At 39.6% G+C, this 26,447-nt stretch overlaps 1 protein-coding gene across 3 annotated transcripts in view; it reads right to left on the bottom strand.

Annotated features, from left to right (window-relative positions):
• Positions 1-11,615, bottom strand: part of mylka (myosin, light chain kinase a) — a 124,472-nt gene extending 112,857 nt beyond the window's left edge. For 2 of the 3 annotated variants that reach the window (XM_079619835.1, XM_079619837.1), the window contains exon 1: positions 11,443-11,615. The gene's annotated coding sequence lies outside the window, so the exon portion shown is untranslated. The remainder of the gene's footprint in view (positions 1-11,442) is intronic. The other variant, XM_079619839.1, reaches the window with a different exon arrangement.
• Between the last annotated feature and the right edge of the window lie 14,832 nt (positions 11,616-26,447).

The following is a 26,447-nucleotide window of genomic DNA, read 5'->3' as shown; positions in this document are numbered from 1 at the left end:
ATGTGTGAGCTCTTGGACCTGTTTACACTGGTATTAAGATGCGTTTTGGTTGATCAGATCATAAGTAGACGAGGGAGACACTTTAATTTCTCTCTTAATTTCCGTCTCTTTTTCCACATTCAACCACTTCTGATTTATTTGAGGGGACTATGGGCAGGTACATTTATGGATTTTTTTTTTTACATCTTTCGATCTAATGGACAAAATAAACTCATGCAAACATATGAACACGTAAATGTACTTCAGAGACTAGATCCAACCCAGCAAACACATTTACGTTGTGGCAACGTCTATATGGCACGTTGCATTTCTAACTATGGCAACGTCGCTGTCTACGTGCTCGCAACATTGTAACAACGTAGAATTGTAAGACGGGACAGGGCTGTTGCAACGTTGTTGCCCGACATTCAGCAACTGAGAGACGATGTTATGACAAATTGTTTTATGCTAGATAGGCATATATAGATATCCCCGATTTAGCATTTTATGTTTTGAGGTTATTTTTTAATTCAGATGTTAGATAATTATACTTTTTAAATATTGTTTATCCTTATTATTATTTAATGGTGCTATCAGTACACTTTGAAGAGTAAAAATGACAGAAGGTTACGTTAATTCAACTTTACTAATACTGCATATGGTAATCAAATTGCACTTCCAAAAGTCATACATTTGTGAAAAAGAAAACTAAATAAAGAATATAAAAATGTATTTTAAGTATAATAAATAAAACATAAAAAGCCAAGATCTGCACATGGCAGACAGTAGCCGAAAGCCGGGCGATAACCGGAATAAGGTCTGTAACCGGAATCAGTCCAGGAAACATCCACAAATCCAGAGGAGCAAAGAAACTAATAAGACTATCAGACAAATCAAATGCAAAACTAAAAAGTGCGAGCGAGGCTACATTAGTCAGATTAGAAAATGAAGTTGTAGGTTGTGTTTGAATACATATCTTATATAGCTGGGGTAGGCTAAATTAAACGCAATACTCAATATCTCAATATCGCAATACGCAATATCCTTGCTCGATGAAGAATGAGACAACACAATGAGCCCAACGGGCGGTTGAAATTTAAAAGGCTGATTTTAACGCTTCAGGGCAGTGACGAGTACAGATGTAGTCCAGTGGTTGTCAAGACATCATAGGCACAACCTTAAGCAATGGCCTGAATGGTGGTTTAATCTCAACATTGTGACAACGCTGTAACAACCTTCACCACACAACGTAGAGCCTTTTGGCCATGTTGTTAATACGTTGTTAGAAGGTTGGGTCCGTTGTGCCAACGTTCTGTGTTTGCTGGGAAACTGCCACAGACACATTTGCCTGGAAATTTCTAGTTAATTCTGAAGACCTTTATTAGCATATACAGGTGAGTTTAATTAGGATTTTAGCTCAAATCTGCAGGAAAGTGGCCCTCCAGGAGTGGGCACTCCTGTATTAGATAGTCACTCTTAAACTGATATACAATGACTTTTCCAAAACCAATTTTCTAATTTGATGCGATGAGTAATGTGTGATTCCTGTGCCAGAAGCATCACCAAACCAAACCACTTGTCCTGTACGGTCACGGGAATGCTGGAGTCTATCCCAGCATCTCTGTCCGTTGGCAGGGAAATATTTAATTATTTCTGGCAGCTCCAAAAGACATTAGCAATAAAGAAAACACACACAACCTTAAATTAGGGAATGGTTCCAAACAACCTCCACATGTCTGGGTGTCCCAGTGGGCACAGCTAGTTCAATAATCAAGGAGTGAGTAACAACAAACTACCCAAACACTTTCTGCACTAACAAGACAGAGACTTGTGAAGGACCAATGAAGGCAAATTACCAAGAAACACCACCAGTCAACCAAACTGAGAGGTTAAAATAAAGTATTGCATGCTCTAACTTAGCTTCTGTGGGCCACCAGCCTTGAGCTACAGGATGATATGGCTGCCCAGTGTCTTGACTGCCTAATAAAGCTGGTCAAATCATATCAGTTCCAAACAAAGCCGGAAAAAGAAGGATGCTGTATGGAAATCAAGTTATACTTTTAATTGTCATTGCACAGGTATAAGATTATGTGAACAATGAGATTAATAAATGAATGAACCTTAACTCCAGAAGTATCCACATATTTTAATGTTACATATCAATCAGAATCAGAAGAGAATACATTAAAGTACAATTTTTAATTAGCCATTATTAATTACAAAGTGTACTTTTTTTTAAGTTTAAAAGCCTGGTTTCACAGACAGGGCTTAGATTAAGCCAGGAATAGTTTAATTAGGACATTTTAAGTTGCTTTTATAAATGTGCCGTAGAAACACATTACTCGTGTGCATCTTTAGACCAAATGATGGCACTGATATATTTTAAAGGCCCCCTGAAAGCAATTAGTTTTTTTTAGCTTTTAGTATGAACATGCTAGCCTTAAGGTTATGAGTTGTTTCATAGCTGGTGTGTTTCAAAACAATGACAAAATTCCCATTTAGGAGATTCAAAACTCTCACTTCCGCTAAAATAGATCACAGATTCTTAGGACATCACCGGGGACTTCAGCTTCTCATCACACCTTCTGTTCAATCAAATGCTCTCTAGAATCTAAAGCGCCCCGCCCACTATGCTATAAATACCACCTGGCTAAAGCGACCGTTGACACGTTGTGTGTTCAGTTGCTCAACCACTCGAGTTGTATTCCGTTTTCCAACTGTACGTCGGTTAAGTATGAAATGGCTAGAATTTATTCACAATTCTACAATTGAATCCAACAAATCATCAGTGCTCGGATTCGCTTCCATGGTGCTCTCAAGTACGAATTGCAGTCTGAGGTCAACTAAACGCTATTGGCTATTTGAAAATGGAGAGGAGCCATTCAATATGTCCCACCTTAGCTTCCGGTTTCAGTGGAAATTACGTCAATGCATCATACAAAGCTGCGCGTTCCACTTCAGTGGGCCTTTAAGATATATCAGTGCAAGTTGCTTTCAGTTAAAACAGCTCAAACATGCATTTTAGTCTGATACTAGGCTTAAGCCAGTGAAACCAGGAAATAGTCATGAAAGTGTACTCTCTTTAAGTACACTTAAGTGGCCTTTTATTTTGTTCTGTGAGTGCTTTTGAGATTTGTAGTACACTACCAGTGCATATTCAATGTAAGGCACACTTATTAGGCACACTTCTTTTTTACAAGGCATGTTTCTGGGTGAGTTTGTTTGTATAGAGAGTGATTTTAAAGTGTGGTACTGTGTGATCCTCCGTCGTTTAGTGTATGATGCCCGGTTTTTCTCTGTAACCATCACAAAGTCAACAAATGTATGATGCCCAGTGTTCTAAAATATGTTTATATTATATGTTTAGTTGCCTTTTTTTACATTTATGATTGCACTTAGCTACTGTTCATAATGACCCTATCTGGTCACCCATCAATGTAGAGCCACTGCATACTAGCTCATGCATACTAATGTTACACAAAAGACTTGATGCTATCATGGATGGTGCATCTACAAATTGTGAATTTCTCATCATGCAATCAACACACTGGTAAAGTATAGCACCATGTATGGTGAGGTGTATTTATATGTGACTGTAAACATGCCATTCTTTAGAAATAATGGTGTATTATCAGCACCGCTGCAGTCAGGCGTATGTTTTTGTTTCTGGGTGTCTGTTAAAGCACTGATAACATGAAAGGAGCCAAAGATTTATCACTTTACCACTACACAGTACATATTCCAGTGACTCTCAATGAGTGTGTGTGTTGAGCAGATGCTGTTTGAAATGGCTCCCAGTCAATAATGACCTGATTCAATAAACACACATTAATGATATTATCTGCAGTCTGTGAGGCCAGGACTTTCAGGACAGGATAGTGTTTCACAAAACTTTATGATTGAGGATATTTTAAAAAAATAATAACATAGTACCTCTTATAATGTCTACCTACTAGTGATATATTTACTGAATTCACTCTTCACTTGGTAACAAGTGTTTAATCCGGACAGTAGTTTAATTGTAATGCAAATGCCATGTGACTAATCACTCTCGAACAATCATAAGCATAACAGCAGTGATTGACTAATGCTGCCAAGAACATGCACAGTCTCAAACATTTCAAATGCAGCAGGACAGGGAAAATGTCATTCTAGTTCACACTTTTAAGAATCTTCCAAAACCAGTTAGGCTCTGGGAACACATATACTGTAGTATATTCAAATAATTGTGCTTTCATTGTCATGATTTATTTATGTTGCATAGCAGCCAGGACTAACTACCAAAGCTAGCAGACTGGCCAGACCTGGTCACCTCCTTGCAGATAGTTGAATTTAGCTTTTTGACCCACTTAAGTAGGACTTGAATCTGCAGTAAGCGATTTCTTTCATCACCTGTCCATCCTGTCCTGTATTCAACCATGAGCATTGAGCAATCTGATCACCCTGTGAAGGCTATGATAATTAATGTCAAATGTCAAATTGTTATTTAACTCCTCTACCCCTTCGATGGCAAAGTCATCCCTTCCATCCAAAAAAAACCCAAACACTGCTTTTATGAACAGCTCCCCACATTACACGATAGTCCCAGTCACTAATATATTACAAATGTGACAAGATTAAGGGAATATAGCAATCACTAAAAGGGGAACCAAAATAAAAAAACATAAATTATGAGTGTCATCTCACTTTTCGGACACACTTTGGGAGCAGATTCTTGAAACATGTGGCTGATGAGGTTTAGACATTTCAGGCTTACAATAATAAAGCAAATGATCAAACAAGCAAAGATGACACGAGTATATTCAAGCAAAAGACAGCATAACCACAGCAAAACCAATGTTACACATGTATTGAGAATAAATAAAGCAACCTCTGCGTTCGTTTTCAGGCCTTCCCTCTCCTCAAGAGCTCTCCAGCCCTGGAAAGCTTCTCCGATATTACCGCTGGTCCTACCTCTCGCCTGATCGTAACCATCTTTTTTAAGTTATATTACCTGGGCCTTTCCCTCTTTTACATTTTCTCTGCCATCTCCCATTTTCTTTAATCGCTAATGTCTGTCTTGAGTGGACACACCCCTTACTGCTAATTGACTACAAGTGTGTTTTGGTGCTTGTTCAATACATTTTTCAACAGCGTTTTTTTTTTTAATGCTTACTGCTCCTTTAAATACATCTTTATAGTAAATTCATAATTACGTTTGTTGTACTGTATTATAAATATGGTTAACGTGTGCTGCCGAATGTACTGACACGTATTTATGGTAAACTAAAATATACTTTAATGTCATATCTATTTAAACTTGTATATCATCCATTTAAATATATTTGTGATTATACATCTGTAATAATGAAGTTGCAATTTAGTCAATTTAAAATATATTAACTTTCAACGTATTATCATAATAGCGTGCGATAAATGTGCTTTCGAAGTACACTATAGTGCACATTCAATACAATGAAATACTTCTTTTTCACAAGGGCCAGTCTGACCCTAGATTAGAGTTGTAATGTGACATCAACAGAACAATTTCACACAGGCAGTTTTCAAAAATGTGGTCTCTGACATGCACTCTAGGCTGATCAATTCCTCCTAAAGCTTGTCAAATTTATTCTAAATGTATCCATGATTGGTTGGTCATTTACCTCCCCTAGCTGTGTTCATATAAAGTAAACTCTTTACACACAGGTGTCTACTCATCCACACCACAGGTTAAAGACCTGAACTGAGTGAGATCACTGTGAAAGAATGAGAGAACACACACACCGCTCTCCTGCTGCTCTGTAACATATTGTTCTGAATACTCAGCAAGGGTTGTAGTAAAGCAAAGATTCAGGCAAACAGTCTTTAATATACTCCAAAGTTATCCAAGAACAGGTAATCAAAGAAAAAACAAACGAGACCAGACAAAAGAGAACTGGAATGACTGCAACAAATACATGAGGGTAAAATGACAAACACCTGTGCAGATCAAATCACTATGAGAACTCATAAGTGGCAGGGGAACTAGAAAAAGGAAATCAGGAAACGAATGAAAATGAAACTAAGATCAAAATAACTGAATGTCTGTTACACAAACAGACACTCAGATGTCTCTTGGTTCATTAACTTTAAACTCAAAATTAAAATTAAATTATAGCATGACATTTCTCAAAACAAATGACAGAAAGATGTCCTTAGGCTATGTGAAATTAAGTTCAAATCAATCCCAAAAGCATGAAAAAATGCATAAACAAAAAGTCATAAAAAGTCTTGTAGAAGCCATCTCAAAAATGAAATACTTCAGTAGCTTTAGTAGCAACAACTCTAATAAAAAACATTTGAATCATATTTTGCTGTGATTATCCTCTACACTCTTATGGCAAATCCGTAACTATTTTATCCCTCAAATGGCATATTGTCTAGTGTCCTTGGGATCATCAGTTTTGGCAATCAAACAGATGACATCATATTTGTCTCTTGGCTACTTTACGATAAAGAGGGAGTTCATGTGTGACTCGATGACAGCAAGGTCTTCTGCTCCTTTGGCAGCAAAACAGGCTAAATCATCACTCCTCCATGCAGCAGAGTGTTTGACAGTAGGTTTTAGGTGTTTTTGGAGAGACATCGCGAGTATAATAACTACTTCTAATGGTGCGTTCACACCGGACGCGAATAGCGCGTCAGGCGCGAGTCATTTCAATGTTAAGTCAATGCAAAGACGCGTTACGCGCGTAAAACGCGTGCAACGCGTCTTTGCATTGACTTAAAGTCCGCATGAACCGGAAGTTGCTAATGACTTTTCTCAAGTGTTGTGACGCATTTCCGAGTGAAACGGAATATTGAACAGAGGGCAGGGTTTTACTTTAGCGCTCCTCCTCTCCATCTCTGGCCCATAGCAGAGTAACGGGTTGAGGGGAGTGGCTAAGCGTTTAACCAACCCAAGTCCTCATGCCTACGTCATCAGAAAAGAACGCCATTCCAGACCCGGAAGTAACTTTTCAGACTTTAATTAAAGATAACTTCGGCAAACATTTTTTTTCCGTGTATTAACTTGCACGGATGAATTGTTCACCACAAGACTAGTAATATCCGCTAACAAAGTAAATAGGGTCAATTTTGATTTCATGCCGACTTTAACATTGAAATCACTCGCGCCTGACGCGCTATTCGCGTCCGGTGTGTGGGTGCAGTAATGACATTATTCTACAAATACCAAGGCTGCATTTATTTGATCAAAATATTATTAACATTTTTAAATAACTTTTCTATTTAAATATATTTTAGAATATCATTTATTTATGTGACGACAATGATGAATATTCAGCATTATTATTGGAGTCTTCAGTAGCTATGTTACAAAGTTGTGAATTTAATGAATGTGCAAAATTGGAATATCGCATAAAACATTTGCGAATAAAGAAGCGTTTCTATCCCATGTGTTCAAGAGGGGGAAAAAAATCACTTCCTTGGAAATTGATGCAAAATATCTGTAATAAAAGGGAAGTTGCTGGAATCGGCAAAGCCACTGTGGTGGCCAAGCTTAAGCAAAGGGTGGCCACGGCCACCCCTGGCCACCCCCTAGATCCGCCCTTGTGTGGCTCTATGTTCCTACATCATAAATGAGACAATAAATACGAAACACAATAAACGGTGTCATGTTACCTTGCATTTGGATGCCTGATGTTTGGTAACAAAATCATGTGATTCATTTTGGGAGGGAATTAAACCAATTCATAGTGATGACAAACTTTGGCTCAGGCATTTCAGAACGACCAAACCAAATTTTGAGATGTTGTGCAATGAAACTGATCCACTGGTTAGACCAGTTTATCCAATCACATCCACAACAACATTTTTTTGCACGAGGGATTTTTTCAGTAAATGTGTTTCCATTGTAGTTTATGCGCATCTGTTATGTGTTATCTGAGAATATAGCACTTTATAATTATATATCTGGTGAAGACAGATGATTGTTGTTTATGCTGTGTTTAAGGGTTAATTCACCCACAAATAAAAATTATTTCATTAATTACTCACCAAAACCCATAAGACTTTTGTTCATCATCTTAATTTTTTTATGAAATCAAAGAGATGTCTGTCCCTCCATTGACAGCAATGCAACTATCACTTTGACTAATCAAAAAGTTGTTTAGCATGTTAAAGTTGTCACTTTTTGAGGGTTTGCAAAAACGCACTGTTTTGTGCCTGGCCCTTTAAATGCAAATGAGCTGCTGCAGAGGGCGGGGTTTCAAGAGCTCGTGTGTGTTAGCAGCTGCGATTACCTCACGCACACACACTAACATGACAGAAACTGTTCTGCCTTTAATGTTATGGAGTCAAACAAAGTTGGAGAGACTCAAGAAGAAGTGACAACATGTAGAAGCAACAGGACGTCTCTGAATGGTTAGTTGATTCATTTATGTTGCTGATGTGGAGTTGACTATATTCAATTAGCATATTCTGTCATGATAATCTATAAATCGCTCGTATAGGAACTGTTGTGAGATGCACACAGAGTGACTTTCTATTGCATGTGAAAAGATGGATGCTAAAGTTTGAGCTGACTCACAAATGTGCTCGACTACAACAACTCTTCCTCTTCTCAACATGGACTACGTGTTCCCAGGGGCGGGGCTTATGTACATTTTAGGGTTGGTGTTGTCACTAACCCGGGAGGAATGCGTGTAGTCCCTACCAGCCGTCCTTTTCTTTAAAAGCAAATATCTTATCTTCCTTTGAGTGTTGTAACTTTGCAGATGTTGTTTATGCTCAAACAGCAACATTACACACTAACTAAAGTTAGAAAAGTGAAATCATACTCAACCACCCCTTTAAGAGAGTTTCACATGACTTTACCTCTAGAGACAACACATTGAATATGGGGGTTAAACATGCCATGTATGGTGTGTGGTTCTGCCTCAGGTAAAACAATGTAATCAGGCTCAAAAAATGCTTTATCCTGTCAGAAAACACACACTAGCGATGAGGCGTCTTGTTAAATGTAATTCCAGCCAGCTGCACACACACTTTGAATAGATTTGTCTACACATAACAAGAGGACACAATTGTGTCCATTGATTCACTCACAGGATTCTGCACAAACACAGATAAGACACAGAAGAGCCTGTCACGGTCCTCCCATCACACCAGCTCTAAAACACAATATAGCCTGTAAACAAGAGCACCTAACCTGCATATGACCATTAATTAAAGCAGTGAATCTAACACATCTGGAGCGAGGGAGGGGAACCTATCATTAAAACTGATCTTAACAGTCATAGTTCAGGAAAAAGAACATGTGAGGGGCTTTATGGAAAGTAACGCCCTACACCTCACCCTTAATACATAATACACTTAATAAATGGCAACAGTCGATTCATTAACCTCACAAAACCCAGGTTTCATTCATTCTCATGGGCATTGTTTGCTGTAGCATCATGCATTCACTAGGACACTTTTCCTGTTCTGGGAATTTAACCTCAAACCTTTGATCAAAGAGATCAAACTGGAATAAACGTCACATTTATGATGATTAAGAGTAATTATATGCATGCGGATGTGTAATAACTGGAAATGTTCCCACATGAAACACTTACAGTGTACTCACTGTATGTTTAGGGACATCCTCAAATTTCATGTGTTCATCAAAATAAATATCAATTGTTTTGTCCTCAAATGCTTGAGTCAAACATGTCTGATTGTCATTGCATGAAATACCAAATATCAAAGCAAGTGTGTATGTGTGTGTGTGTGTGTGTGTGTGTGCAGTAGCTATTCTTCATCACATTTTCATGGATGTATGAGGTGATCTTACTTTGAAGCAATTTTCACTCAGAAATTACAAGTAAATTTCACAACGAAATCACAAAGAAACGGCAAGTAACATTGAATTAAATGTGAGATCTTGAAGTAGAAAGACTTACAATACTTACTGTTTTATTGTAAAACGTACCTTTAGTTTATTTACAAATATAAAAGCAATCGCCTTTTTTTTTTTACAGTGTAACCAAAGGTGTAGAGATTTACATGAACTATGATCATGATCCACTAACATTGAAAGTGTGTTCATTTTGATCAGTAACTATTAGGGCTGCACAATATATCAAATTTATAGAAATATCGCAAATGTATATATCGCAATATGCATATCGCAACAGCTTGCAATAAATGGGGTCATGAACAAAAGACAAACATTTTCTTAGCTTTAATAAGTGCCAGGATAGGCTATATTTAATTCACACAGTGAAAACTAAGCAATGTTTTATTTTGATATTTTATGATTCAGTATCTTTTATTAAATAAACCTAATGTAGGATAACCTGAAATCCTGTGGTTTACACTGATGTTAAAATAACACTTCTTATGCTACAGTAAAACACTGATGTTCACTTTCTTGTCATAAAAAGAATGTGAAACACATGTAGGTTATATAATTTTAAATATATTTTAAAGATAATTTTATTTTATTTTACACACTTTAAGCATTATCGTATCGCATATCGAATATCGCATTATTTAAGGAGTTATCGCATATGCATTTTTCTTCAATATCGCACAGCCCTAGTAACTATCATGCATTAGACACACATAAGTGTGACTTTTGGGGTCACTTTTGGGCAGTATTGAGGGTTATACATTACGCTTTCGTAATTACTTTTCACTAGTAAAGTCACTAAGTCACTAGTAAAGTAATGCATTACTTTTAAATTTACAAGACAATATCTGAGTTACTTTTTCAAATAAGTAACACAAGTTACTTTGTTTCCCCATGTATTGACTGGCAGCTCTCCTGAGAAATCGGGAGTGAGATGCAGCATTGTGTGCGCTGTGTGAACATGATGGTAATTGTAGTCCTAGAGTAGACTACATTTACTCACTGGCATGAAAACAGATTCAGTATATAAAATAAAAAAAAGCTAAAACATACAGTATTAAAAGCAAACTCATAATATTATAAAAACCTGCAATAATTAAATATAGGCTACTTTGTGTATTTATTCAGGCTAATTCATTTAACTTTTGGGCTTTGATATTAAGAAACAAACAAGCAATCCCAGCCCAGGTTAGAAAAAGTAACGTAACACAACTATACAGTAAGGCAATTAGTTACTGTTTTTAGGGAGTGAAGCAATATTGTATCGCATTACTTTTAAAAGTAACTTTCCCCAACACTGTATTTGGGGACAGTTATTTTAAAATGAATAATATATTTAAAAAAAAAAACATATAATGCATATTTTAAAACTGTGGTCTAGCATAATATATGATATACAAATTTGACTTTGTAATAGATCTAAAATAAAAAAAGAACATTTGCTTTCTGTTTTAATGCTAAACTTAAATAGAGAAAGTTCTCACTCTTCATTCAAAAAGTGCATCAGATGTACAATTTGAACGATTGAGATGAACATTTCTTACAGAGGAACTCAAACTGCTTAAACATCTTCCCATATGAACCTGAGGACATAGTCAGAGCAAACTCACCCAGACAGCCAAGTTGAACTCTGGAGAGATTAGTGTCCGTCTGCTGCACGTCTGTCATTCACAGGAGTTCAGACCCGCTGTCCTGAATCTGCTCTTAAAGTGTTTTCCCTGTCGGCACCGAACTTGCTGGCATGCATCCTAACATCACAGGCTGAGAGTTCCTCATTGGTCGCAGGGTTATAGGAGTTGAAGGGGGAGGACTGAACACGGCACAGACTAAAAATGAAATGTGTGCCTCACTGATTTCTGTTTTCCTTTAAAGCCAGAGGATTGCAAATACAGTACTTTTCATTGCTTACACAATATTTTTTACCTAAGGCTTCTTTTGGATATGTATGTGTGTAGCATAAAATGAGTTGGTATTATCTATCTATCTATCTATCTATCTATCTATCTATCTATCTATCTATCTATCTATCTATCTATCTATCTATCTATCTATCTATCTATCTATCTATCTATCTATCTATTCTGTAAGGAAGACTTTTTAAGAAATTAACACTTTTATTCAGCATGGGTGCATTTAATTAACAAACGTGACAGTAAGGACTTTCACATTTAAATGTATATTTCAAATAAATGTTGTTATTTTGAATTTTCTATTGATCAAAGAATAATTATTTAAATGTATCAAATGTATCTTAAGCAGATCAAATCATATTAGATTGATTTCTGAAGGATTGTGTGAAACTGAAGACTGGTAATGTTGCTAAAAATGTAAAATATGAAATGTAAAATATGTTACAATAGAAAAAAATAATTTAACAATATTACTGATTTTACTGTATTTTGATCAAATAAATGCAATGATTTTGAAGTTTGTACAAGTGTACCACAAGTGTACCTTATTAGACCCCATCCTTGAAAAATCTGTGAAATCCAGAGAAAATGTATAATCTCCTGTCAGCAGTACGCTGACACATATATTAAAGCAAAGCTGCTGGACACATTACCAAATATACAAGAGTATTGCACATGTTCCAGTGTAGTGGCAAAGAAGAAACAGCTCATAAAGATGAATGCATGGCAAGTATTTAACAAAACCCCTATATGCAAACCAGCTGCCCACTACACAAACCCAACATCTGGCTCTGCACCAGTGACACTGATTGGCTACCAGACTTTCAACAAAGCATAAACCAAGTCCTGCTGCATTTGAAAGGAATATTACTGTGTATATGTTCTTGGACCCGGCACTTGGCAGTAGAGAAAGTGCCGGGCTATAGATCGCCTCTAACACGTGGAATGGCCATCTTGTGTATGTTTGGGTTTGTGAATCGTGATTTAGTCCTTCCTGTCAACACAGAACTAGTTAAAAAAAACAGTGTCTGTGTGTCATTTATCATAACACTCTGAACAACATCTTCAAAAAATAAATCAGTATATACAAATTTATATGTGTTGATATGTGTTGTTTAGAAGGACCGGTCAGCCATTGATAATGAATAAATGACAATTAAAGGAATTGTTAATTAAAAAATTATGAGATTGCATGTGCATTCGCAAGTACAACGTGGAGACATTCACAAATCTACTGATCAAATGAGCTGAAGTTAAACTATGGAGTGAGAATCTTTACTGAGAAAACTGTTGCGCCATCTAGAGGATCTGAAGAAATATTGGTATTCAAAGAAAGAACACAGCAAAAAAGAACCTGTAAAATGGACCCTAAAAAATGTGATTTCACCCAATGTTTTATTTTAAAAGTGTGTAGTATATGTTACTTGGGCGTTTATTGTAAACATCAGATGTGTGGGTCTTATCTGTCAATTTGTTCCAGTAAGAGGAAGTTCCTGGTGCATCGGCTGCACTTCGAGGGACACAAAGCGCCCACAGGAAACATGAAGTAAACACTCTCTGGAAGCACTGCCCTGAACCCTAGACAAAACATCTGCCTGAAAGAGAGAGAAAGAGATGGACTGATAGAGGATTATTTAGCGTCAGTACATTTTCAGTACATTTTAACCATATTTCTATGACGATCGAATAAATTATGAAATTACATAAGTGGGATAAAAAAGCACTCTTCAGCTAATTGCATTTAACAAACTTTAACCTACACATTTTCATCTCATTGCAATTAGCATGCACTTAAGCGTTCAAAAACATTACATTCAGTTACGTCACATTCACACTCAAGTATAATCTTTAAAGTACGGTAAATTATTTTCATAAGACTTAGTCTTTTTCAAGACATCAGTATGGAGCAACTTTGTCAAGCTTATGATATAGAGAATGGCTAAATAGTTAAACTTCTTTTGAAAAAGCAGTCTACATTACAAGTTGGCAATGAAAAGTAGATAAATACACTGAAGACACATAAGGGAGCAATATATTTAATATGCTCTGGCTTGACAAAAATAGAGTTTTTTTTTATTAATAATCTCTTTTAGAGTGAAAGTGTTACACCCGAATAGATACAGATACTGAAAAAAAAGAATATTAAATAACAGTAGCATAATGCTGCTATGAAAAAGGAGCAGGGTCCCTGGTGGGTCTTCGGCGCACTGGTATCTTTAGGCTCCACAGTTCACATCTGATTGTCTTCCTGTTGGCTCTCAGTGTAGTTAGTGGTTTGATTCTCATTCGTCTAGTTATCACTGCAGTGCCCACAGAGGGATTTCCAGCCTGAGTCAGCAGTGCTGCCAGACTCCACTGATAACAGTCGTGGTCATTTTCTCATGTTACATTTAAATGTAAAAATTCTGCAATTATTTATTGACCCATGACGTTTCTCCAAAAAGTTCCGTAAAAAGCTGTGGTTGCCAGAATAATTCTGTAAATATACAGTAAAAAGTACAAAACTAACAAACAATAAATGTGCAATTTAAACAGGTAAATGCTACACTGCACACTGCTGCCTGTGATGGGCGCTTTCGAAACACTGCTTCATGAAGATTCAAAACCTTTATGAATCTTTTGAAAGACACAACAGTCTTTATACTTCACCACAACGTCTACTATAGCGTCCTGTTGCAGTTGATAATATTCGCTAATATTGCAATTTGAATTTGCTAAACATAAGTACTAAGAATTGCTGTAAGCTCGGTTGAAATATGCAAATACAAAACCGAATGCCTATTTCAGTTTAAAGTCCCAGTGAACCAGAAGTTTAAACCAAACTTACTTCAGTGTTGTGTAGCGAATTAGCTCAAAAAGGGAAATATATAATTAAAGATACAATATGTCATTTTTTTTTGCCACTAGGGGTCGCTAACCTCTTACAATAACAAAGGCGTAGTTTGATGACGCATAAGCATTAAAGGGACAATAAGTAGGAATTACTCCCATCTAGTGGTGAATTAATGCGCATTGCATCTACGGTAGGCGATATGTACCAAAAAGCTTTGACAGGATGTCTTCTAATAGCACTTCGTCGAGTTTTCCTTCAGGTGAACAGGTCTGTTATTTCAAACAAACTGCAACATGACAACAAACAAACGAATGTTACAGTATGAATTACTGACTGTGAAAAACATGAAATATTGTAGGTATGCCCAGGGTGCGATTTGTGGGAAAAAAAGGGGGGGTGTTGGGGTGTTTTAAAACATTGTTATTCATAAAAATAAATCATAAGAACATGAACTTCATCACTGCATGTGCAGGAATTGTAAAATCTTTTTTCTTATTAACTGAGTATAGCCTAACGCAATATTTTTACTCTAATAGCTTATCTTTCCCCACACATATGAACTGTGATCATGCAATAACGTTAACTTTACATTACGATGCTGAGCTACAGTGAAATGATAGAAAAGACATTATCTGTGATAGCAATTCGCCTCATTCGAGCAAACTGGAGTAGACTGAGGCTCGCGGCGTCTACCGCGCCGCGCTAAACACCGCGCCGCGCTAAACACCGCGCCGCAGGACCTCTAGACGCGCATAAACGCGTCTTTACATTGAAATCACTCGCGCCAGATGCTCAAGAGTGAGTGAGTAATCATTTTAAAATAAAATTGACTTTAATCAAACCACGGATCCGTGATAAGTTTTGTGATCCGTCTCGCCACTATATAGTAGCACTATAAGGGGAGGATAAATGTACAAATTATTAAGCAGAGGCAGGGATACATTGACCAGAAAGGGGGAAATCCCACCCATTTTACGTTCTATTTTTGACTTTTTTGGCGACGATGTTTTCTTCTCCTGTGGCTTGGCATATGTATGGTCCATAATAACAATGCAATCCAGACTTTTAAACTTGCCGGTGGAGTTTCAAGCGCCTCTCACTGCTCTGCACCTGCGTTTCTGCTGGTTTCAGTCACGTCACGTGACTGGCTGGCTCTGAACGGAAACGCGTTGCGGAAACACGTTGGCTTAGTACTTTTTGTCCCTCTCTGCTATTATAGTTTTGCAAGATGGCGGAACTACATGGAAGCCTCCGTGGACCTACCCGTCCCATGTATATAAAGATAATAAATTCTTAATTTATAAGGATAAGTCAGATAATTGGCCGAGGTATTTGTACACCATTGAGGACATATTTATGAATAAAAATATTGATTTTAGATAATAAAATACCTAAAAAGATACTTAGTGTCCCTTTAAGACGGAATTATCGATCTTGTCGTCAAGCTGATGGATCTAATAATGTTTATGGATGAGTGAATACATTGATGTTTTTAACATGACTGTGTTATGAAGTATGGCGCAATTGCTAATAAGAGACAGAGATCAGATAAGGACATTTAATTCTACCGAACTACTCGCTAGTGCAGAAATTTCATTTTAGTTCTCCTTTTTTTCCTCAAAGTCTGTTTGCCATGGTCCATAATGTTTGAAGGAAACAACAACAGCGTGAGCATGCCGCTAAACATTACGCTGATGTCCACGTCTGTCGCCATGGTTACTATGGCAGTACTACGGATATTACATCACTGACAGGCGACAAGTGAAAAGGGATTCCAGGACGGCCCTTTATTTAAAATTGGAATTTCTCTGAAATTAAAAATCTTTGGGAACTTTTTGGATATTGTAAGTACACAGGAAATATATCACACTGTGCAAGTGATTTTTGTATATTTTATTACAAAATTCTTACATATTTTACCTTTAATAATTAATCATACTGGTTATGATTAATTACCTACATATTTTAAATCGCCCAAAAAGGGGATTGTCAGGTTTGGCATAGACGAAGCAGACAGAATGGTAAGTCAATGCCTTTAATTTGCAGAATGGATCGGTACAGCGAAACAGGTGAGTAACCAGTAAGTTGTATATCAGATGAATGCTTAACTGAAGTGTAACCAAGTCTCTCTCTCTCTCTCTCTCTCTCTCTCTCTCTCTCTCTCTCTCTCTCTCTCTCTCTCTCTCTCTCTCTCTCTCTCTCTCTCTCTCGCAGATGATGAAGGAGTTCCTTAGAAGACGGAATGATGACTGGCTGAGAAGATTGAGATCGTAGGTAGGAATGCAGGTAAGTATGGCAGAGAGTCTGTATCGTGTAGACGAGATCAGACAATGACTGAATGTTTGTAGCAGGTATATAAGGGTAAACTGATAATGAGGTCCAGGTGACGGTGATTAGTAATCAGGTGACAATGAGCGTGTGAATGACTGAGTGGGCGGAGTGAGGGAATGAGTGGATGGAGATGGTGATGGAATCCTGAGTCTGTAGGTTACTTAGTTCAACTGCCTCTGGATGGTGAAAGGTCCAATGAATCGAGGACTCAGCTTACAGCAAGGCAGGCGGAGTTGAATGTCCCTCGTCGATAACTACACCTTCTGACCAGGCAGATATTGGGGTGTATCAGCTCGTAGACGATCCGCTTGGTCCTTGTGCCTCCGCACTGCCTGTTGTAGATGCACATGAGCGGAGTCCCATACCCCCTTGCTCTGATGGAACCAAAAGTCGGCAGCTGGAACCTCCGAGGGCTCACCCGACCAAGGGAAGAGAGGTGGCTGGTATCCAAGGAAGCACTGAAAGGGGGTGAGCCCAGTGGTACGCTGAGTGAGGGAATTTTGGGTGTATTCCGCCCAGGGGAGGTATCGGTTCCAGCTGTCTTGGTACTGGTGGCAATAAGTTCGCAGGTAACGTCCAATCTCCTGAATCTTCCGCTCAGTCTGGCCGTTAGTCTGCGGATGATATCCTGATAAGAGGCTGACAGTGACCCCGAGGAGCTTGAAGGCGTGCCACACCCGGGAGATGAATTGGGGTCCCCTGTCCGAAACGATGTCTTCTGGAATGCCGAAATTTCTGAATACATGATGAAACAACGCTTCAGCTGTTTCTAAAGCCATGGGTATACCAGGTAAAGGTATCAGCTTGCACCCTTTGGAAAATCTATCCACAACAACGAGCACACAGGTAAATCCACCGGATCTAGGATGGTCAGTCATGAAGTCCACTCCGATGTGTGACCAAGGTCGTCTGGGTATGGGTAGTGGCACAAGTTTACTCTCAGGTAGTTTTCTGGGCGTGTTGGAGATGGCGCAGACTGAGCAGCCATGGACGAATCTGGCGACATCTTCGGAGATAGACGGCCACCAGTACCGCTGACGAAGGAGTGAGAGGGTACACTTGCTACCTGGATGTCCAGAGCCCGGAACTGTGTGAGCAGAGTCCAGAAGGGGAGTACGAAGATGTTGAGGTACGAAAGTACGCCCTTCTGGACCTCCCGGCGGAGCAGGATGGCAAGAATTTTCCTGAGAGATTTGCTGGTCGATGTCCCAGAGAATGGGACTGAGGATTAAGGCAACATGAGGATGGTTTCAGTACTGAAGTCCTCTGAAGATGAATGATGGAGTCTGGAGAGAGCGTCTGCCTTGCAATTCTTACTTCCTGGACGGTAAGTAACAATGAAGTTGAATCGAGTGAAGAATAGTGCCCAGCGGGCCTGGCGCGGATTCAATATTCTTGCCTCACGAAGATATTCCAAGTTGCGATGATCTGTAATTACTTCAAACTGGTGATTTGCTCCCTCCAGCCAATGTCTCCATTCTTCTAAAGCCAGTTTTATGGCTAGCAGTTCCCGGTTGCCGATGTCGTAGTTTTGCTCCGCCGGGGACAGCTTTTTGGAAAAGAAGGCACATGGATGGAGTCTGGGAGGCTCACCCTGCCGCTGTGACAGCACCGCTCCAACCCCTGTTGAAGACGCATCGACCTCAACGATGAAGGGAAGTTCAGGATTGGGATGGATGAGGATTGGTGCTGTCGTGAAGACTTCTTTGAGGCGATGGAAGGCTTGGATAGCGGTGGGAGTCAAGGACAGAGACTTGGGTCGATTCTTTAATGAAGATGTGAGAGGAGCACTGATGAGACTGTAATTCTTGATGAATCTTCTGTAGAAATGTGCAAAACCAAGGAATCTTTGAAGTTCTTTAAAGGGCACCTATTATGACATTTAAAATGTTCCTAATGTTGTTTAGGGAGTCCCCAACAACAGTTTTACATGCATGCAATGACAAAAAACACTTTTGTTGTCGTATAATATGCATTTATTTTTACCTGATTTGCTCACCGACTCCCAAATGAATCGTTCAACGACTCATTTTTCCAAACCCCTCCTTTGCGCGACGCCAATCTGCGTTGATTGGTCAGATGACCCAGTCAGTTGTGATTGGTATACTTATTGTTTAACATGGAGTACAATGATGCTTTTATCAATTAAATTGTGTTATAATAATGATTATAGTCCACTGCTTTGTAGTTTGTAGTAAAAAACTAAAAATAAGATAAAGAATTTAATGTTATGTTAGCGAGCATAGCCCAGAGTTCATATTGTAAAAGCACAATCAGTCTTTGTTTGCATTAGCCCGATGCATAAACATAACGTTTAAAAAAACAAACAAAAAAAACAAATGCAGTTACGTTACTACGAGGTATTTCTCTGTTTAAGACAACTCCGAAAAACAACAACAAACACTTCACAATACAATTGTCATTTAAGACCTAGAAGCTAAACGGTGCTTACACAACAAACAAAATAATTATTAAGCATGCTACATAAAACATAAAAGCAACAATTATTAATAACACTTACAGGTTGTGATACCGAGGAGGAAGCTGATGCAAATACACTTGGAACTGAACCTTCCTTCAATATCAGCCGGCTCGCGAATCCAAGTTTGATTGCATTTAAGTTGGTAAAGCAATCGTCTTCAAAATGGCGTGAACAAAGCACAAGGCTCGGACTATACTTCTGTGGTATAGTTGTATATATGAATTGTAGTCACTTAGTCTTCAAATGCTCCTCCTTGGGCAGATGAAAAAAGTTGGCTTTTGAGTCGCACTTCAGAACACAGCGTCTCGTCGCCATGATGTTTTCCCTGGCCTTGGAGCGCAATAAGTGGGCGTATCATATTCAAATAACTTGACAAGTTGACGTCATCTAGTCAGAGAAAAAGCTTCGGTCTTCTAACGATTCATAAAAATGACTCAGAGTCGACTCTCACTTTTGAAAGACAATAACTTTATATACGGTGCACTTTCATATTTCAAACTTTGCAGGATGTTTTTGTTCACTTAGATCTATGTTACACACTACATGAAAGGTACATTTCAAAATTCCATAATAGGTGCCCTTTAACAGATGAGGGTAATGGCCAGTCTTGGATTGTTTCCACCTTCCTCTGGTCCATCTGGATACCATGCTGATCAATGATGTAACCCAGGAACTGAACAGAGGTGATATGGAACACACACTTCTCCAATTTCAGGTAAAGCTTGTGTTCTCTCAGTTTCTCTAGTACTTGAATGACATGACGATGGTGTTCAGCAATTCACCTTTGGCTAAGCCCCGCCCCCCTTAGTTACTGTTGCTACCTCCGACAACTTCAACTGGGCTCTGGTTTGGTATCAACATGGCTTATGCTGTGACGGCTCTTCCTGCTGAAATTTTATCAAACTTTTATAAAGCAGCAAATAAAGTGTCCGATAGAAGTAGGAAAAAGTGCCTGCAGTATGCGTTTGAAGGCTTTATTCAAGACAAACGGTGAAACGCAAGCAACAACAAGGCATCCAAATAGAGGCAAAAGCATAACGGTCACAGTCAAACAATGAACCACAGCATATCCTAATCGAGACGGAGGCTGTGACTAACAATATCAGGAGAAACACTGTCATGCAAAGCTGGGTAGGTCTCTATTCACTTCTATAATCGTTATTATTTACAAAGCAAACGGACTACGCGAGTATAAAGTTGTATTTATTAGCAGCGTGTGCTAGCGTATCAACAATTAGGGCAGAGAACCGAAATCATAACCTAAACCAGCATAAAACGGTCTAACTAGTATAACTTCACAGTAAGGTTAAAAGCTAAATGTATCTTAGAGCAAAAGTGAGCTTGTTGATCCTTGAGGGGTTTCGCTGACTGAGAGGACGTCCACACAGTTTAATCCAAAGACGACACTTGTCAGTATTTAACTTCGGTTTTGGGAAGGGGAAAAACGGACACCCCCCTCCAACCTCTCTGGGAAACGCGTATCTGTGTTACAAATGCCCCAGGCACAACGTTTAACCATATTTTTAATAAAACGACGACGTAATGGCCTGCCGAGACCAAAAATATGAGCCGCCTGCGTTGAAGTCAATGGAGCGCCGTGAAAAAGTGTCGGACCCTCTGTGGAGCCGGTGGGAGCTCGTTCTTGGCTGCGCTGTGATTGGTCAATCTACATTCTAGTGCGTGGCTTAGCCAAAGGCGAATTGAGGATGAATAAATAAGGATATCATCAATGTAGACAATATTTATATTCTACCGGTCCTGTTCTGCTCTGCACGTGTGGGTTTTTCGGTTTCCGCCACGCTCTCCTCTGTGGACGGCATGGTGGAGAAGGGCTACGAGTCGTTGCCGCCCCTTGAAGAGGCCGTGGCCGCTCATCTGTGCCCGATTACCGCTGCTAGCTGGATAACTAGAGCGGTGTACCCAACCAAACCGTGCCGAAACACTTCAGCCCTCACTGGACGCGCTTAGGCCGTGTGTCCACCAAATAGTTTTTTCACGCGGCTAGCGTGTTTTTTCAATTGTTTTCAATGGGAACACCATGAGCGTAACGAGTGTTTTTAAAACGTCATGAGCGTAACGAGGCGCTGAGCGTCTTTTTCACGCTGAAGCGCTGAGCGTTCGGCGTTTTTTACAGGTTGCCAAGAGTTGAAGAATGTTCAACTTTGGGTAAAACGCAGCACTCATCACTGTCACTTTTTAGCCAACCGTCCAATCACAGTGGAGGAGGGGCGGGACTAATACCACACCGACCAACGGATATTCTGTATCATAGCAACGATGCATCTCAACTGAAAAAACCTGCGCTCCCAAAACGCACTCAAGCGCCCGCAGCTAGGCGTCTTCAGCAGAGCGCCTAGCGTTTTCAGCTGGCTAAAAACGCTTTGGTGGACACATGGCCTTACTCCGCCTCCAGCCAGGCTGCTTCGGCCCTGCACACGATGGCCGTGCTACAGGTTACCAGGCCAAACTCCTCCAGGCAATGGACGAGTCTGGCCCGGACCCCGAGGCCTTCCGGGCCTCCGAAGCGCCACGGACCTAGCTTTGCGGGCGACCAAAGCTACAGCACAGCCTATCGGGAGGGGTATGGCTATCCCTGATCGATTGCTCCTGTCTGCCTCGCTGTAGTCTCGCGTAGCCAGACCTTCAGCCTGGAATTCATAGCAGCTTTCTTTGGCCAAGGCCAGCCCAAAAGGCCGTTTGACCGACATGTCAAACAACCAATTACAGTTCGTTTCGTTCAGCATCACGTTTCGGGGCAAGGAAATGTCCCCACAACAACAGACCGGCGTGCAACAAGTCAGTCAGCGTAGAAAATCAAAGAAGGAGAAGAAAACAATACTGAATCGGCCAGCTGCAATGTCAGCGTCTGTTGTTTCATGTTTGCCCGCAAACGCGGCTGATATCCCCTTCACAGTTAGGTACTTCACTTGATCTTCCATAATTTATAGGAGGGGACACACAACTAGTAAAATTGGATCTGCTGGGAATCCTTCTAAATGCTGACAAAGGGTCGGCCAGGCTTGGAAAATAATCCTCTTCCCAAATCCCGTCGGCAAACAGGCTATAATATCTCTTTTTGTCTCCACTAAGTGCCTCAAACAAAACTCCTGGACATCTCCTAAAGAGTCTATGCCGTGAACCTCGCATACTTTTGAGAATCCTACGTTTAGCTGATCTTGATAAATGCTCATTGTCACTCATGTAAACACAACAGTTTTTCTTCCGCAATCACACGTCTGCGCTTTGTTTCCCGGCGGACCGAAAATAAACGCGACACTCGCGCCCCCCGGAAATCCGATAAAATTCAACCTATCAGATGACGACTTCGACATTCCTGAAGTGTTTCCAGTTAAAGGGGTCATGACATGGGTTTTTTTTTATTTTATTATTATGTTCCCTTAGGTGCAAATATAGTATTACTATAGTTTTTTTTACAAAAAACTTTTAAAATGTAGTGATTTATGACCTTTTCCCACCCTGTTTCTCATCCTCTGATTCAAACAGTCTGTTTTGGGGGTGTTTCCCCTTTAAGAGTTCAGTGTTAACGCCCACTGTTATGATTGGCTAACGTCAGTGCCTATGCATCAATTATTAACGCCCCCAGCCAGAACCTGTGCGGATTCAGCGTATTTAAAAAGTAGTTTAAAGTTTTAAACACATTACTTACAGTTTGCGTCGTCGTTGTTGTCAAGCCCAGAATAGTCGGCAAGGACTTATCTTTGAGCAACAGTTTTCTGGCAAAGGCAGCATCATTTTGGGATTTGTTCTCAAAACAGTCATCCTTCAAATGTATAGAACAAACGCTTAAACTAACACTGCCGTGACTGAGACGTCCGCAAAAAATAAAGTGCATCCATTTTCCCCTGACGACTGGATCTTTCGCAGCGTATTCAAAGATGTTGTTTGTCCACAGCCAGGAACAGCACATCTGCGTGGCATCGTAATTTCCCTGTACACAGACCCACTCGCTGTCCGTCGACTGAACACTTGTGAGGCGCGCGGGCGCGACAACGATACGAAATGAGCGTAGTTGTCTTGCGCTTAAAGCGTAGTTGTCTTGTGCCTGGAGGCGGTCATATGCAAACGCTGGTACGTCACTTCGTACCGTGACGTCACTTTTTACCATGAATCCAGAACGATCTGTATTTAGAGCTTGATTAAATAAATGATTCGTTTATAATGGGGAGGAAGTCTTAAGCTATGAAACTTGCAGGACGTTTTAATGGTACAAAGACCTCTTATATACTAAAAGATCAAGGCAAATTTGGTTTCTCATGTCATGACCCCTTTAAGTGTACCATATGCATCAGACGTTTAGCCAACGTTCCGTGGGCATGACGTCTGAGGCTGAGACTAGCCTCGCTGTGACTGCTGCTGCTGTGAGTTTGTTTGCGTCTAAGCCTCGTATTAGCTTTGTATTTCTTTCTGTTTTGAACCATCATTTACTATCATTTCTAGTTGTTTATACTACTAAATACAGCTTACCCAACATCTCAGATTAACCCAACATTGCTAGTTTCCGTTATTGTTAGCACAACACGCTAACTCGCTAGCCTGTTAACGCACCACCCGTGCGCTCAGTTATTTATTTTTCTCTCGCGCGCCCGTGCCTTTGAGTTCATAAAAGCCCAGGTGAGTAAGAATCAGTCAACAATCACGGTGAGTAATGTCTTCTCCTGTTATTGTCACCTGCACTTCATGTCACATGTTTACCATAGCCTTCTCTGTCGGCAATATAGGATTTAAATGTGATAAATGCAAGGAGACAGTCAGGCTGATGGAGAAGATTTCAGAACTAGAGACACGCATCCAAACTTTAATCGAGAATAGTAAGAAGAGTGCTAGAGCTTTAGATACTATTTTGGATGCGCCTAGCCTAGTGAACTCTTTACATGAGTCGGTTCCAGCTGAAGTAGAGCCCGTGCAGCAGGGCAGATGGGTGACAGTGAGAGATCGCTCTAGTCGCGGATCAAAAAAACCCTTTTCCGTTCCGATAACAAATCGATTCGCCCCGCTCAGTGAAACACCCACTGATAATTATGCTGACTGTGCCCTGATAATTGGTGATTCGATCACACGGAACGTGAAAAGAGAGACACCAGCCACCATAGTCACATGTTTGCCGGGAGCCAGAGCGCCTGACATCAAAGCAAATTTAAAAGTGCTGGCTAATGCTAAACGTAAATTCTCTAAGATTATTATTCACGTCGGCACTAATGATGTTCGACTCCGCCAGTCGGAGATCACCAAAATTAATATTAAAGAGGTATGTGAACTTGCAAGTACGATGTCAAGCACTGTAATTTGCTCTGGCCCCCTTCCTGTTCGCAGGAGTGATGAGATAGTTAGTAGATTGTGTTCACTCAATGGCTGGTTGTCTGGGTGGTGTCCACGAAATAATATAGAATTCATAGACAATTGGAAAAGTTTTTGGGGCAAACCTGACCTGTTGAAAAGAGATGGTATTCATCCCTCCTGGGATGGTGCTGCTCTTCTCTCTAGTAATTTGGCTCATAGTCTTAGAGCTAAAACATGACAATCTGGGCCTCAGGTCAGGAAGCAGAAAGACTGGCTTAACCGACCATCTGCCAGCGGCCTCACGTCACCAAGGTCAGATAAATCCCATCACATAGAGACTCTTTCACCTAGATATCATCATAAAGAGACTGTGTCTGTTCCCCCGAATTTGGAAATCCAAAAAACTTTCAAACCCATCTAAGGTTAAAAATGTAATTGATGTTCAACAAATAATAAACAGATATAATACGGATGAGCAAATAATAAAGCTCGGGTTGCTGAATATTCGATCTCTTACTTCAAAAGCGCTAATTGTTAATGATATGATTTCAGATTATAACCTAGATGTGCTGTGTTTAACAGAAACCTGGCTAAAACCAAACGATTACATTGCTTTAAATGAGTCAACCCCACAAGATTACGGTTATAAACATGAACCTCGTCTGAAACGCAAAGGAGGAGGTGTTGCTGTAATTTATAGTAATATTTTCAAAACCACTAAGAAATCTAGTTTTAAATATAATTATTTTGAAGTGTTGGTGCTGCTTAATGTAAAAATATATAGTGTAAACGATAACTCACGTTTGAAAATTCTGCTGGCTACTGTATACAGGCCACCTGGGCACCATATAGACTTTATCAAAGAACTTGCAGACTTTCTATCAGAATTAGTATTGGCTGCAGATAAAGTGCTGATTGTTGGTGATTTTAATATACACATATATAATGAAAAAGATGCATTTGGGATTGGCATTTAAAGACATTGTTAACTCAATTGGAGTTAGACAACACGTGTCAGGACCTACTCATTGCCGTAATCATTCTCTAGATCTAATACTATCACATGGAATAGATGTTGATGGCGTTGAAATACTGCAGCAGAGCGATGACATCTCAGATCATTATCTAGTCTCATGTAAATTACATTTAGCCAAGGCTGCAAAGCCGACTCCGTGTTATAAATATGTTAGATCATCACTTCTGCTACTAAAGATTGCTTTATCAATTGCCTTATCTTCCTAATCAGTTTCATCATCTCAGCATCCCAGATAGCTTAGAAGAACTTGATATTGCAACAGAAACTTTTAACTCTCTCTTTTCCAGCACTTTAGACACAGTTGCTCCATTGCGCTTAAAGAAGATTAAAGAACATAGTCCAACGCCGTGGCACAACGAGCACACTCAGGCCCTTAAGAGAGCAGCCAGAAAAATGGAGCGCAACTGGAAGAAAACAAAACTAGAGGTATTTCGGATTTCATGGAAAGAGAGCTCGATTGCTTACAGAGAGGCTTTAAAAGCTGCTAGATCTGCTTATTTTTCAACCCTATTAGAAGAAAATAAACATAATCCTAGGTATTTATTTGAAACAGTGGCTAAACTAACGAAAAAGAAAGCTTCAAGCCCAGAAGTTTCAAAGCAAAACAGCAGTAATGACTTTATGAACTTCTTCACTTATAAGATCGATAATATCAGGGACAAAATTATAACTATGCAACCCTCTAATACAGTATCGTATCAGGAAGTGCATTGTAGTCTCCCTGA

The sequence above is a fragment of the Phoxinus phoxinus genome (assembly GCF_949152265.1).
Source record: "Phoxinus phoxinus genome assembly, chromosome: 7".
Lineage (NCBI taxonomy): Eukaryota > Metazoa > Chordata > Actinopteri > Cypriniformes > Leuciscidae > Phoxinus > Phoxinus phoxinus.
This window is presented reverse-complemented; position numbering and strand designations above follow the sequence as displayed.